The sequence below is a fragment of the Salmo salar genome, chromosome 18, assembly GCF_965601325.2.
Source record: "Salmo salar chromosome 18, fSalSal1, whole genome shotgun sequence".
NCBI classification, from domain to species: domain Eukaryota; kingdom Metazoa; phylum Chordata; class Actinopteri; order Salmoniformes; family Salmonidae; genus Salmo; species Salmo salar.
Window position 1 is genome coordinate 75897573 of NC_138308.1, and position 16307 is coordinate 75913879.

The following is a 16307-nucleotide window of genomic DNA, read 5'->3' on the forward strand; positions in this document are numbered from 1 at the left end:
TTACATCAAAGTTGGATCAGCCTGTAGTGTGGTTTTCCAAATCCAGACCTCCATGGGTTGATAAATTGGATTTCCATTGATAATCTTTGTGTGATTTTGTTGTCAGCACATTCAACTATGTAAAGAAAAAAGTATTTAATAAGATTATTTCATTCATTCAGATCTAGGATGTGTTATTTTAGTGTTCCCTTTATTTTTTTGAGCAGTGTATTTAATTTGATAGACGTGGTCCCGTGTGGCTCAGTTGGTAGAGCATGGTGTTTGCAACGCCAGGGTTGTGGGTTTGATTCCCATGGGGGACCAGTATGGGGGGAAATAAATGTATGAAATGGATGCATTCACTACTGTAAGTCACTCTGGGTAAGAGCGTCTGCAAAATGTAAATGTAATAGATTTTTTTTCAAGAGAAAATGTGCACTGGTCCTAGAAATCTGTGTTTCACGGATGGCTCATGGCCTACTGGTTAGTCTTTGTCGGCTGGAAAACACTCTGTGAGTGAAACAATATTCAATAGGGATCAATGCGGCATGAAAAGGCTTGCAGCCAATGGATTAGCCACTACCTGGGACTACCGTTATGAATGAAAATACCGTCAAACACAGAAACTATAGGAAATTAATGACATTATGCCTCAGTCGAGCACAACCGTAAATTAATGTTCTCTCTTTACCATAACCAGTTTTATTGGTAGTCTTCAATCCATTCATACCATAACTACCATGTCAATGACACTGGCAACCAGTCATAACTGCCTCATCATCAACTTGAATGACCATACTGTAATCTCCCTTCCTCTACTTCCAAAAAGCTTTTATCTCACAACCACTATAAACGCCCTTTCTCTCTGATCATATCACATTCCCCAACTCCGTTCAATCTCTCACTCTCCTCCTCACCTCACTCCAGGCACCAGATGCCATCGTTTTTATTTTTTCACCCCCCCCATCCCCCCACCCCCCTCTTCCTCCTCTCCTTCGTTCACTTTTGGCCCTTTAGATGGATCGTCTCTCCCTCCGTTTGTGTTTCCTCAGTGCCTCCTCAGACGGAGAGATTGATTTGTCTACAGGACGCCTCTGACCTTTGATATGATCCGATAAGGTACGCGTGGCCCTTACCGAATTAAGCAATCAAAGGGGAGGCACATTAGGCTAGATAGAAGGGGAGTTCCAACCATAGCATAGCACCAGAGCATACCCTCACCCTCACTCAACCACTGCAGTTTTTCCATCCCACTTAGACCTGCAGTCCATCTCTTCCCACCCCTCTAGACGCCCAGGGGAAAATAAAATATGTGTTTTCAAATTGCACTCTGCCTAAAGGCTCTTTGGGCAAATTCAATTTTCACCTTGCATCGATTTTCCCTTCCTCCCACTCGATGGATACTAATGTTATCTATCATGTATTTCTGTGCTCTACAGGAAGAAAGGGGGGGGATTAGTTAGGGGCCTATGTTGAATGACACAACAAGCTAAGGGTATCTGTTGTATCACCCAGGAAGAAATAGGTTTGAGAAAGTGCCCAAGGCCTTATTTGTCTTTCTTTGTGTCCATTTTTGTCACGTCTCCTATCATCTTGGATATTTGCAAATCACTTTGAAATAGCCTCTTTTGCCTGTCTTTTGTATTTTGCCCATTTGGCTTTAAAACCGCTATGCGATGACCTTAACCAACAGAGAACAAAAATTGCTTTTTTTCTCTCTCCTGTTTTCACATTTTTTCTTCCTCTAAGCAGCCACAGTCCAGATGCTGCTGATTAAAAGCTGAGCCTTGGATGGGTTGAGTTTTGGAATTCAGACGGCACACATGCAGAGTGCTTCACACTCTTTTTTTGTTCTAAAAATGCACCTAACAGCAAGGGATTTTGGGCCGGATCTTATCGGGAGCCTGGTGCAATTATGTATCGAAGAGACCAGCAAATGAGCCCCGCGAGCAGCCGGACTCGTGCATGTCTCTGGCCCTGCTTAAAGAAAGGTGGGTCATTCCACCAAATCGATGTCTTTTGAGAAATGTAGCTTGGTCCAAAAAAAAATCATTTTCACCTCAAAATAAAGTAACAGAGTTGACTGTAACAGGGTTGACGACTTCCTCTTTAATCAGCCATAAATCCACTTGTGACAGGGGGAATGGAAGCTTGTTTTGTGCAAAAGAGACAGCAGGTAGCCCAGTGGTTAGAGAGTTGGGCCAGTAACCGAAAGGCTGCTGGATTGAATCCTGAGCTCACAAGGTAAAAAAATCTGTTGTTCCTGAGCAAGGCAATTAACCCACTCAATATTTCTGGGTTATGGTTGATCTGTTATGCTCGACCCGCTCAGTTTTCCAACACAAATAAATTGCCAAAAAGAGTAGAACCAGCTCACAAAGGATAGGCTTATGTGAATCACTAATCACATGAAATAAATGATCATCTTCAGAAATGGGAAGGAAAAGTGAGTGACGGTGAGATGCTGCACACCAACAAGCAGCTGAAAAACACACGCCTGGCATGCATGGGCACATGTGAGACCCAGCACACATATCCCAGGCTTGTGTGTAGGAGCACAGGGAATGTGTGTGAGTGGAAACAGAGAGCCCATGAACAGATGCGATCCCCTTTGGCGAGTCGGAACTCCTCGGTACCATTTGTTTGTCCTCTTAAGGCGGCACAGTGCTCATGAAGTTGGGACTTGCGTAAACCCTTCCAAGTATGGAGCTTTCCTGGGGAACTGATCCCCCAAAGCCCTCATTGTTATTCAGTCATGATGCCGCCAGATCTGCTGGGCGCCCAGAGCCAACCGCCCAGCAGAGGGGAGATGAGAGTGTGTGTGTGTGTGTGTGTGTGTGTGTGTATGTGCGTGCGTGCGTGTGTGTGTGTGTGGGATTGAGTGAATTGTACACACAGGAGCCTGTCCAGATTGTGAGACTTCCGAAGCACAAAGCCCAGACTGTTTATGATTACGTTAAATCATCTCATTGTCAATGATCACAAGTCATTCTAACTACTCAGCTCCGTATACGCAGTGATAAAGTCAAGTTTAGCTTTTTACATTGTGAAAATACTTACGGTATGTCTGTCCATTTCCCTTTCCTTGTAAAACTCCTGAACTAGATGGACATATTTTTTTCCTGTTTTATTTTTCTGTTAGATTTTCTTGTCTCAGAGTCCGCTTAATTTTATGTTACGATATAGTATATTAATCTAAAGTTGACACCGTAAAGGTTAAAATATACTGAACAAAAATATAAATTCAACATGCAACAATTTCAAAGATTTGACTGAGTTACAGTACATATAAGGAAATCAGTCAATTGAAATTCATTAGGCCCTAATCTATGGATTTCACATGACTGGGAATAGAGATATGCATCTGTTGGTCACAGATACCTTTAAAAAACAATAGGGGAGTGGATCAGAACACCTTTCAGTATCTGGTGTGACCACCATTTGCCTCACGCAGCGCAACACATCTCCTTCGTAGAGTTGATCAGGCTGTTGATTGTGGCCTGTGGAATGTTGTCCCACTCCTCTTTAATGGCTGTGCGAAGTTGCTGGATAGTGGAGGGAACTGGAACACACTGTTGTACACATCAATCCAGCGCATGCTCCTGAGTGGCACAGCGGTCTAAGGCACTGCATCTAAGTGCTAGTGGTGTCACTACAGACACCCTGGTTCAAATCCAGGCTGTATCACAACTTGCTGTGATTGAGAGTCCCAAAGGCTGGTCCACTGTTTGGCCGGTGTAGCCTGTCATTGTAAATAAGAATTTGTTCTTAACTGACTAGCATAGTTAAATTAAAGAAATGCCAAGCATGCTTAATGGGTGACATGTCTGGTGAGTATGCAGGCCGTAGAAGAACTGGAACATTTTCAGATTCCAGGAATTGTGTACAGATCTTTGTGGGGCTGTGCATTATCATGAGGTGATGGTGGTGGATGAATGGCACAGCAATGGGCCTCAAGATCTCATCACGGTATCTCTGTGCATTCCAATTGCCATTGATAAAATGCAATTGTGTTCTTTTTCTGCAGCTAAAGCCTGCCAAATTCTCTAAAACAATGTTGGAGGCAGCTTATGGTAGAGAAATTAACATAAAATTATCTGGCAACAGCTCTGGTGGACATTCCTGCAGTCAGAATACCAATTGCACGCTCCCTCAAAACTTGAGACATCTGTGGCATTGTGTTGTGTGACAAAACTGAACATTTTAGAGTGGCCTTTTACTGTCCCCAGACCAAGGTGTACCTGTGTAATGATCATGCTGTTTAATCAGCTTCTTGATATGCCACACCTGTCAGATGCATGGATGATCTTGGCAATGGAGAAATGCTCACTAACAGGGATGTAAACATATTTCTACACTAACATACATAATCTATTTGTGCGTATGGAAAATGTCTGGGATCTTTTATGTTAGCTCACTACTGAAACATCAGACCGACACTTTATATGTTGCGTTTATATTTTTGTTCAGCGTATGTCCTGCACTTCATTCATCCTGGCAGCTCTGTAGCCCAGCATCAACATTTAGGCCTTCTGCTATGATAACCCTTTTCAATTTCACTCAGTGTGAGACCAGCCCTCTCTGTCAAACTGAATTTACCGTTTTCGTCACTGCTCGCCGATGACAATCACCTACTGGTAGGATGCTGTTAAGGTAGAGGGGGGGGGGGGGTTAAGAGGTTCAATGTAATTGGTTCTAACACATTTTATTTTCTTTTTCTATCTGAAATCCTTATTTTACCAGGTAAATTTACAGAGTTCTCCTTTACTGGAAAGACCTGGGGAAGTTACATGGGAGGATAGGGGTTGAATGAGCCAATGGAAGCTGGGGATGATTAGGTGGCCGAGATAGTATGAGGTGGGGGATTTATCCAGGACACCAGGGCTAGCACCTGTACTCACAACCCTGGGGCATTGATGTCTCTCTGAGACCAGAGGGAAGAGAGCCCCTACTAGTCCTCGAAGACCACTTCCAGCAGCATCTGGTCTCCCATTCAAGGATCGACCAGTCTCCACCCTGCTTAGCCTTAGAGGCAAGCCAGCAATGGGATGCAGGGTGGTATGACAGCTGGGTTAATCTCCTGTGCTTATGTGTCTGTACAGATTATACTCTCCCTTTTTCTGAGCTGTCGTTCATTATGTCCGAGGTAGGGCATGATCAAAAACCGTCCTCTTTTCGAAGCAATCAAAGACAAAGAACCCTAAGGCCCAGTGATTCCATGGGCAGTGATACGCCCGCAACCGCTGTATTTACATTGCTGAGTCCTATTCAGTGAAACACGCATCTTTTTCAAACATCTCGTACAATTATGTAAGGTCATTTTCTCTGGATAATCTTTTACATTTATGTCATTTAGTGGACGTGCTTATCCAGAGCGATTTACAGTAGTGGGTACATACATTTTCATACTTTTCCCCCGAGAATCAAATTCACAACCCTGGCATTTGAATCATCATGCTCTACCAACTGAGCCACACGGGATAAGGACATTTTCTCTCCTGGAAATCCATATCTATTTTAAATGCCAAATTGGCCATTTGTGCTATGAGCAGAACTGAAGACCTCTTGCGATTTTGGTAAAGTCAAACAAACGTATATAGAAATAACAATATAACCACGATTAAAATGCATTCAAAATGTTTATCTTGAAAAAGTGGTGAGATTTTAATAACTAAAATATATTCTAAGTGGAACAGTCATTGTCTTATAAGAAACTGCTAACGTCACAAAATTATAACATTTATCTAATTTAGCAACAGTATTAAGGTTAATCGTTGTAAGGTTTAATTAAAGCAATTATGTGTTTTCAGCAGAATACATATTGCCTAATAAACAATACGCAAAATCATCAGTACCTAAACTAACAATAAATGTATCATACAAATACCTATGAATACATTCAAAAACAGTAGTCCATCAATTATAGTATCTCTTCGTTCCTTTAAAACCAAAATCACTTACAGTGCAGCAGCCTCTCACACAGTTGTCTGACCACAAAACCACCATACTTAATCTACAACATATCCGCACACATATTCTGTAACAAAGACCAAATGTACCCCTCATGGTGTCAGTAAGAAATGCTAGTATGCCCTGGTATACTGACAACTTCCCTGTAGCATCAGCCATGAAGTAAGAGGGTGAAATGACTGAGGCCTAATTAGAGCATAGAGCTCTGAGAGCCCCGAGGCTGCTGGTAGGGAGAGGTAAGCAAGCACAACAGCTACGTCCCAATACTCTTCCTATAGCATCCTTTCCCCATCCCCTCTCCTTCCTGGTCATTGATCTGACAGGACTTGATACGACAGAGCAGAGAGAGCAGAGAGGGAAGAAAGGTTAATACCAGGGTTAGGAATCATATCAATTCCAACAACAATGTAACAATTCCAAAGCTCTCATTGAAAATAAATGGAACTTTTTCCATTATTGAAGTGGAATAGCAATTCAAATCCTTTTTTAATTGGCTGAAATTAAATGTAATTAACCCCAACCCTGGTAGAAACCCCAACAAAACCTGTATCAGCAGGCTAGTCATTCTAGACCATAAGGGAAAAAAAACGGAATATACAAAACATTAAGAACACCTTCCTAATATTGAGTTTTGCCCTCAGAACAGCCTCAATTCATTGAGGCATGGACTCTACAAGGTGTTGAAATCGTTCCACAGGGATGCTGTCCCATGTTGACTCCAATAGTTGTGTCAAGTCGGCTGGATGTCCTTTGGGTGGTGGACCATTCTTGATACACACAGGAAACTGTTGAGGGTGAAAAACACAGCAGCGTTGCAGTTCTTGACACAAACCAGTCACCTACTACCATATCCCGTTAAAACTCTTTTGTCTTGCCCATTCACGCTCTGAATGGCACACATACACAATCTATATCTCAATTGTCTCAAGGCGTAAACATCCTTCTTTAACCTGTCTCCTCCCCTTCATCTACACTGATTGAAGTGGATTTAACAAGTGACATCAATAAGGGATCATAGCTTTCATGGAGCTGTGCAGAGTGTCCTGGCTTCAGCACGCCTGCAATATTCTTTCCTTTTACCCTCTCACTTTCTTTCTCCTGCTCGGTTCCTCACGGATTACAAAATGGTAACACTCAACATATCGCTCCCGTTGGAAAACCTTCAGAGCGGCTAGGAGCAAAATAATCCCTTCAGAGGAGCATGAAAAGACATCTGGTGTCGTACTGTACATGCAGACCATAAAGAAGGTCCAAATATACGATGGGGTTGACATTTGCCCTTTGGAAAAATCATTAGCCATGCTAGCACCTAATACAGCAGCATGTGGCCATGATCTATCACGGTAACATTTGGCGCTAATTAGCACAGTTCTCAAACCAACCACACATAAACCTAGATTCTGACTACATGGTGATGCTCAAGGCCCCCAAGTCCCCCTTTTCTTGTCTTTTCTCTTTCTGTCAGTTTTTTCTGAGATCCTGTCAGGTTTGACCGAAAGGTGAACAGAAGATTGCTGCTGGTGTCCTTCAGGCGAAAGCAAAGTCCGCTACAGGAGGGAAAACATATCCACCACAGTTCTCAGTTGAGGTGAATTTTTTTAAAAGCATGCTTTGATGAGCCTGGGTTGGAGGCACTACTTGCCTTCTAGTGAAATGATGTAACAAGCAAAAGTACAATACCAATTCAATTGACTGGTCACTTCAGCAGGGCTCAAAGTGTGCTGAGCAGTGCACACAGCCACAACATTTCCTTCAGGTTCAGTAGAAGCCAAGATAAATTTCCACTAAAATTACCTACTGGCAATTTCAACTACACTTGCTTCTTACTTACATATTCTAATAAACCATACAGCAGGGATCCCGATTTTCTTTTGTAAAACACCAGCAAATCGTCTCCAAGTGATTTAAATATTAGAAATCTGTTGCAATGTATTCCTACACATAATAGAGATATATGTGATCATATACAAATGTAAGCAATGTTTGAAACTATTATGTTTTAGTCAAATATTATATCTGTTTGGGCTTTTTGCGGTCAATTTGCATTCTACAAATTATTTGTAATTATGTTCTGGCCTCCTGACCATCCGCTCAAGAAAAAATCATCCCGCGGCTCAATCCAGTTGATGATTCCTGTATTGCTTTGAATATAATAGGCAACTGGATATAGACAGAGTCCAAACAAATAAATTATGCTATGCCTTGGGTTAAGCTGTATAGGTTATTGCCTTTGACACACTTGGATGCTTGGAAGTAAACAGTGTTTCCTAGCCTTACTTCAGGCTGAGTAACGAATAAAGCTTAAGTCTGATGGTATAAGTCTCTACAGTATGCAAAGGCGAGAATTGATCCTCAGTAACATAGATCCGCTGCAGTGTTTCCCTCACTCCCCTGTGCTTCATCCCTGCAATCAATCCCTGCTCTTCTAAATTTCATGAGAGCAATGCCACCGAGGAATGGAGGGAGGGGTGAAGAAGAGAGGAAATAAAGGGAAAGTGGGCTTAACAAAAGTCATTAAGTATCAAGTTGTTTAATTGAATAATGCAAGGAGCATCGGCAATAGCTCACGTTCCCTCCTAGCATGTCGTATACATCAGACTTAATGGCACTGATGTCACTTGCAATAGGCAGAAGTAGTCGTTTAACAACTTAATAAACGTCTGATTTATGAGCGGCGCCAAGCGACTGATAAATAAGCGTTTGGGCAGACGTGTACTGTAGGTGAGGGGTTTCATTTCACACAGTTTTTTCAATCAACACCAGAGATAAAATGAGTTATATTTGTGTCTGCCTGCAAGTCTGTTGGCCTGTGTGTGAATTCAATTCATCATGCACAGTGTACTGTATGCAGTATGTGCACGAAATGGTTGATTAGATGCATGTGCATCCATCAAACTATACATCTCCAGACAGCTGATGTATGTATTGAAGAATCAGCACGAGGACTCAGGCTGTAAATCAACATGGCCCCTCCACCACAACCAACCATTCAAAACAAACACACACACACAGGCACGCGCACACACAGGCCCCCAAGCTTCTCAATGCACTAGCACGGCCGGCTAAAACAGCTGCCAAGTCTGGGAGCAGTTGTACCACTAGCCATAAAATGGTAACACCCTGTGATATGAGCCCGTCTGAGAAGTCAATCGGCTCAGGGGCCTCCGAGAGCCAACACCAGGGGGGCCACATATTTTTTGTCCCATTTTAAAGCCAGAAGCCACTCTTCAGGTGATGGGAAACGGTGGCTGAGAGACGTCAGCCCCCCGAATGAAAACACGCCACATCTAAAAGTGTTAGAAGCGGATGGATAAATAAATAAAAATGTTACCACCGTGAGAGATAAGGTGATGTGACAGAGGGAGAGATATTTATCTCTTTCATGTTAGCAGAGAGAAACATTTTATTTAAGGATGAATCAACATTTCCTGAAAGAGCCGACGCAAGGTGTATCTAATTATCTGTCAGTACATCCTCATTATAAAACGTCCCCTGGGAGTTGGGCATCTGATGTGTCATAACGAATGAGCTGATAATCAAGGCGTGTTAGTTACAGTATGTAGAGGGCAATATGAGGACATCATAGCAGTACCGGATGTGGTACCTTACATATGCCTGTACAGTAACTGTGGAGTGAATGCTATGATTCTACTGTAGATAATGTCTGCTATCAGTGGCTGGGAATATGGGCAATTTCATTATCCATATCCTTCCACTTTACTGCTCGTTAGTGAATTCAGACAATTGTCTCAGCATGGAAACAAACATTTAGATACTGAAGTCGATTACCAGTAAAATTAGAGTGTGACACTTGTTTATTTGCTGCTGTTGTGACCTCGGCTATCACTTAGCCATGGCCCGATTATGTCACCTGGAAGAATTTCATAAAACATAATTATAGCTTGCTTCTCTCTCGACACAGTTGAGCTATCGGTGTTGAAGGATAATTAAGCGGGGGAAGAGCCTTGCAGAAATGTGGAGTTAACGCTCGTCCCCCAGCAGCGGGCTTATGATCGCGGTCCACTTTAATGTACTGCACACCTCTCAGCAAGCACATGGGCAAGAGCGTTCCCTCTGTCTTGTTGCTTAAAGCCCCCTCCAACAATGACGGATGCAAGGCCAGCTAATAGATTCAGGGAGTAGCACTCAGGGCGAAGATGGCAGAAAATTGTTGAATGGTGTGCAATTTATGAAATGGGACTGCAGCTGCCTGGAATGGATGCTAGGAAAAATACTTACCTGGGACTAATCCTTAAAAGCATTCTCCTAAAAATTTCACAGAGTGAAAGAAAGTTGAAAATCCCCTTTCTCTGGGAAAACTGACCTTTCCCTTACATCTCATAAAGGTCGTCTCATGAATGCTTCAGCCAAATTGCAATTCAACCTGGAAGGGATAGCTGAGATAGTAATGGTGTATACTTTATATGCTGCAATGCCAATTTGTTTTCCAATTGCTGTGAGGGATTTATGTATTTTTCTCTGTTGCCACAGGCAGTAAGACACTCCTGTTCTTGTTAGCACGTTTCCACAAGCGAAACTACTGTACTGCTGGAAATTGACTGGTGCATGCATGATGAAATAACGCTCACTGTTCTCTTGCTTGCTTTCGAAGTCATTGCTTTTCATCTTACATAATATACTGTAGTTGTATACTGTAGATGTGTAAGGAAATGTGTGTGAAACATCGTTTCTGGAAGTGAGCGAACGTCGGCACTTGGTTGCAGATGTCAATCATGTATATGATCTTGCCGTGCTGCTAAAAGGAACAGTTGACTTCCCTCAATCAAACAAGGTCAAAGATGAGACGACTTCAATGCAACTATCAAGACATGCTTGACTAAGGCTGGGCGGTATACCGTATTTGACTATATACCTGTTTTGATGCACAGACCGGTTTGGGTTTTTACTTTACCTTCTATAACGGTATTTCAACGTTTAGTTTGTTAAATGTGATATGCAACTCCGGCGCATGTAATGTCAGTTGCATAGTTGACTCTGTTTGTTACTTGAGTCGTCTCTCTCCCTCTCCAAGCCCTGCCCACTGTCACTCAAGGAGATCAGTTGTCACAAGCACTTGCCATGCCATTCACTCTGTCTGCGTGGTCTGATGCAAAAAGATGTTGGTGACAACAATTACACTTTGTTTCTTACAGTTTTTCTCAATCGCTTTGGCTCAATTCTCGAAAGATAATTCTTTTTTTCAAAACAATACATTCAAATCTCTGAACAATTAGTTTCTTGTTCACACCAGATTTGAATTTCTTATTCATTTAAGCAAATTGCAAGTGTTTTGGCACGTGTGCAAAAGAGGAAGTACAATTGTCTACAATTTGCCCAATAACTACATGCACGTGGATTGCTGATAAAACTGATGAGATGATTCCCAGTGAAACTGTCATACTCTTCGCAACTTCTAAACATTCTTTCATCGTGTGAGCCATCACATGCAACATTATCCATTCCATTATCAAAATCAGTCAGACATACATGTATATTCCATAAATATCTATGACATGGAATGTTTGTTATGTCTGCTAAATTTGCAAATTACCTGCCAGCTGACATAGTAATGAAATAGGAATCACAATCTTACCAATCAACCAATCAAGTTTGGAAGCATATATATGGAGCTTGCCCACAGCACAATCACTACCATTTTTGAACATGGAGGAACATCACAACCCTGAACAGCAGCTACATGCTGGTGGAAGAGAAATAAGAAGATGTGTAAGAATGCGTGGTGGTGGTGTTAGGGGAAGAGAATAGAGGAAGAGGTAGAAGGCAAATAATAAGAGTCTCTGATGAAATCAGAGCCACAAGTGTGGACCATGTCATGATCCATGGTCTTACAATGGAAGAGGCTGGTCGGAGAGTACAGCCTAATGTAAACAGGTCCACGGTGTCATAAACCATGGTCTTACAATGGAAGGGGCTGGTCGGAGAGTACAGCCTAATGTAAACAGGTCCACGGTGTCATAAACCATGGTCTTACAATGGAAGGGGCTGGTCGGAGAGTACAGCCTAATGTAAACAGGTCCACGGTGTCATAAACCATGGTCTTACAATGGAAGGGGCTGGTCGGAGAGTACAGCCTAATGTAAACAGGTCCACGGTGTCATAAACCATGGTCTTACAATGGAAGGGGCTGGTCGGAGAGTACAGCCTAATGTAAACAGGTCCACGGTGTCATAAACCATGGTCTTACAATGGAAGGGGCTGGTCGGAGAGTACAGCCTAATGTAAACAGGTCCACGGTGTCATAAACCATGGTCTTACAATGGAAGGGGCTGGTCGGAGAGTACAGCCTAATGTAAACAGGTCCACGGTGTCATAAACCATGGTCTTACAATGGAAGGGGCTGGTCGGAGAGTACAGCCTAATGTAAACAGGTCCACGGTGTCATAAACCATGGTCTTACAATGGAAGGGGCTGGTCGGAGAGTACAGCCTAATGTAAACAGGTCCACGGTGTCATAAACCATGGTCTTACAATGGAAGGGGCTGGTCGGAGAGTACAGCCTAATGTAAACAGGTCCACGGTGTCATAAACCATGGTCTTACAATGGAAGGGGCTGGTCGGAGAGTACAGCCTAATGTAAACAGGTCCACGGTGTCATAAACCATGGTCTTACAATGGAAGGGGCTGGTCGGAGAGTACAGCCTAATGTAAACAGGTCCACGGTGTCATCAATTGTGCAAACATTCCATAGGGAAAACAGGTAAACATGTATTCGTTCTTAACTTTTGTTACAGCATTTCCTTCACGACAATACTACAACTATTGTAAAGCTAAATGCAAGTCTAAAAATCACAATGTACCGTAAGAAATGTATGAGGAATATACAGTAATACAGCACAATTTGAATACAATATACTATCTGTAACATGATCTATTTGTGAATTCTACATGTCATATATAGGACTGCACAATGACCTCATGCTGGTGGCAGAGCAGCAGAAATCAGCCATCAGCAAGAACAAGAAATTTGCAACATGTTCATAGCCAACAATTCCATCAGGCTAAGAGAGATCCAAAGTGCAATCATAAATGACAACAATATCTTCGCAAATATCAATTCTGTCAGCATTTCCACTATAGACAGAGTTTGGGGAAAAAATCTAATGACTATGAAACAACTCTATAAGGTGCCATTTGAAAGGAATAGTGACAGAGTGAAGGAGCTGCAGTACCAATATGTCCAGGTAAAACATTGGTGTGCACATGGCATATTGTACAGGGAGTTTTACTGTACTTCAATGATGCCTGTATATACTTCTTTAAGTTGTAGATACCCATAAGAACAGAAAACATTTATACTTTACTAAACTGTCTGATTCTAGAATAGGCTATGTAAAAACTAACTTTATATTTAGCTTCTGTGTTACTATTTAGAGAATAATGGAGCGGAAGGACATGAAATGACCCCCATTCTTGTTTTTAATCGGGCCTACTACTGTCGTGTCATCAACAACCTTGATGACGGGAGCTGGAACTGTGTGAGGCCATGCAGTCGTCAGTATACAGGGAGTACAGGAGGGGACTGAGGATGCACCCTTGTGGGGCCCCCGTGTTGAGAATCAGATGTAATGTCGAAGAGGCAATGTTGCCCACCTTCACCACCAGTGCTGGTGTAGGCATAGATCAGCATGTTGTTTGTGCAACGGTATCTTCTAAATCAGAGAGGAATAGGCAAAACATGAACATGTTAGATAGCGCTAGCTAGCTACATGAAGCAATAGAAAACAGGTAATGTAACATCTAATTAGGGTCTCCTGGGAAACACTGAACAACACTTTGGTTCCTACCATGTCACAATAATTCCTCCCTGGCTTTTTCATTTGTTGTTATGTATTCCAACTATATAATTAGAATAATCATTATATTTCCATGATTCCAACAATTTACCAGTTTACTAGATTTTTTTTCACCATTCTGAAGCCCAGCTAAGCAGATAGATAGATAGTATATTCACAGTTGACAATATGTCCATGCCTGCATGTTATTTTGCATATATCATGCTTGACTCCATGTAGTCCATATTGATGGGCAACACTATCCTCCCTCCATCTCCCAGGGACAGGGATGCCAATAAGGCTATCACATTGTCTTTACGGTCATTCTCAAATAACCCTGTGTCACTCTGCAGTACAGCAGAGAGCTGTATGACTTTCCATTGCCTTCTTTCACTTTCACATCTAACTGCCTCTCTTAGGTGTATAGGAAGCACAATATTAACCAAAAGGTGGTTTTAGCATCCCCATCCAAGGGTTTCAATGGTTAAGCCCAACTGCCACAAGCGGACTGGCCATCTGGCATCTAGCATTTGCCCCGAAATGCCAGATGGCCAGTCTGCCTGTGGGTGTCTAACTAGTTTTTTTTTGTGCAAAATGACCATTCTCTGGCTAATAATGGGAACGTCAAGGGAAAAAATGGGCTGGTGTGGGGGCCTCGAGGAAAGAAATGGATCAGTGTGTTAGAAATTCCAGGGCCAATTTCTTGTCCCAGTCCGCCCCTGCCAACAGCGGTTTCATCAGGGCATTTAATTTGTTTACTTTTTATTTGATACACTGCCATTGCATATGACACTGTTTTAATCTGAGTAAAATTGAGAGATGATTATGTGGGTTAACCCACTCAATTCTCTCCACGAGAAAGAATGCAACACAGAATGTACAAAATCAGAACAGTGCAGATTCACATGACATTGATTGAGTGAAAACAAACATGCCCCCTCTCAGTGAAGCAGTGGGCAAGGCTCTTTATATGCATCAGCAGTGATTCAACAATAAGAGCTGACATGTACATTGTCTGTCAAAAGGAGAGCAGCGAGAACCAGCAAACTCAGTCAGTCAGCCACCACCCATCCATCCACACACCTCATTGCGTGTGCACACGCATGCACACACATGCGAAAGCACGCGCGCGCACACACACACACCACTGGAATAACTTAACACTCCCAAGTGATTAAGTTGCACATACATAGCCTACACACCCCACCTCCTCCAAATGTGCTTCCCTAACACATACAGCAGCACATTTCAAGAGAAGTTTCCACACATGTCCCGCAACTTCACAGCGATAGGCATATTTTGCATCTTAAAAAAGGGGGGCATCACAGCATCGCTTCCATTAAGCATGTGGACAACAAATAGACATACATGGACCACCTCTCCGCCTTCTCTTTTGAAGACAAGTAGCCTAGGCTAAGATAAGTAACTGTAAGGCAGAGATGACATATTGAAAATGGAAGTAATGGCATTTTGGCAATTGGTGGAGAGTGTAGGTAGCAGTAACATATATGATTATGAACAGATAACATAACTTCGACGGTATAATATAAGGGCATAGTGAACAAGTGCTCGTCTAAAAAGCATCCGACATCGCACTTCCATGATGAGCTGAAATGTGCGCTTTGTGTGTCAATAATATCAGGTCACAATAGGCCTACATAACTTGCAATTAAAATAGCTTACACAATTCATAAACCCGCCATTTATAAAAGTAGGCAACATCTCTGCAAAAAAAAGAATGCGAGGAAAAGTCTAAATTCTACTTACTATATACCCCGGCTGATGAATTCAAAAGCCTCCGTAACTGTATTTAAATGACAAAAAGGAGAATGATAAGTACGTGATGTAATTGTACACTCGACAAACAGGCATTTATCAATTGATAACGACATAGTGTGATAGCCTGCCCTGAAGTACTTGTATGCGACGCAAATTACCACTTACCAAAGCATCCAGATAAAATTCCTTAGGAAATCCAGATGAGTTTTATCTTCCTTCTCTCCAGTCAGAAACAGCAATGCTTTCTTATTCCAAATACAGGTCCCAAGTGAACTGAAAGAGAGAAGACACCAAAACAGCCACAACAAATTCCGTTAGAATCGGATTCCCCCCCCAAAAAGTGCTAAAATATACATCTGTGTGCAGCAAAAAATAATAATACTATTCATACTAAATGATGAGGAGGAGAGTAGGTGGCTGTTCCGTTCCCGCTGTCGCAAAAGACAATGAGAGCGGTAATGAGACAGACAGAAAAGTGAGAGCTAAGCTTTCTTTAGAAAGCCAGCGCTGCTGCTGTCAAATTGTAGCCTACCACACACTGCTCCTGGCGATGGCTGGAGAGCGAGCGGGTCGGAGCGCGCAAGCGAGAGGGGAGAGAGATGGTGGGCGCGGGAAAAGACAGCGTTCCAGATAAGATGCTTTTCATACACGCGCACACACCTGCATTACTCTATCGAGCCACTTGATGGCCGGCTAGTAGAGCAACTAACCCATGTAGGATTAGCTCTCCCGCTCTCCGTGAACGTTCCGCATTTCTGTGACGATAATAAATCCATTAGAAATTGA

General features: G+C 42.5%; 1 protein-coding gene across 18 annotated transcripts in view; it reads right to left on the minus strand.

The window, feature by feature from the left end:
- The window catches only part of LOC106577623 (receptor-type tyrosine-protein phosphatase delta), a 645609-nt gene extending 629557 nt beyond the window's left edge, over positions 1 to 16052 (minus strand). For 10 of the 18 annotated variants that reach the window (XM_014155859.3, XM_045701363.2, XM_014155852.3 and 7 more), the window contains exons 1-3: positions 15913 to 16052; positions 15687 to 15794; positions 15510 to 15546 (exon numbers count right to left, since the gene is read on the minus strand). The gene's annotated coding sequence lies outside the window, so the exon portion shown is untranslated. The remainder of the gene's footprint in view (positions 1 to 15509; positions 15547 to 15686; positions 15795 to 15912) is intronic. The other 8 variants (XM_082965134.1, XM_082965130.1, XM_082965128.1 and 5 more) reach the window with 2 other exon arrangements.
- Positions 16053 to 16307: the final 255 nt, after the last annotated feature.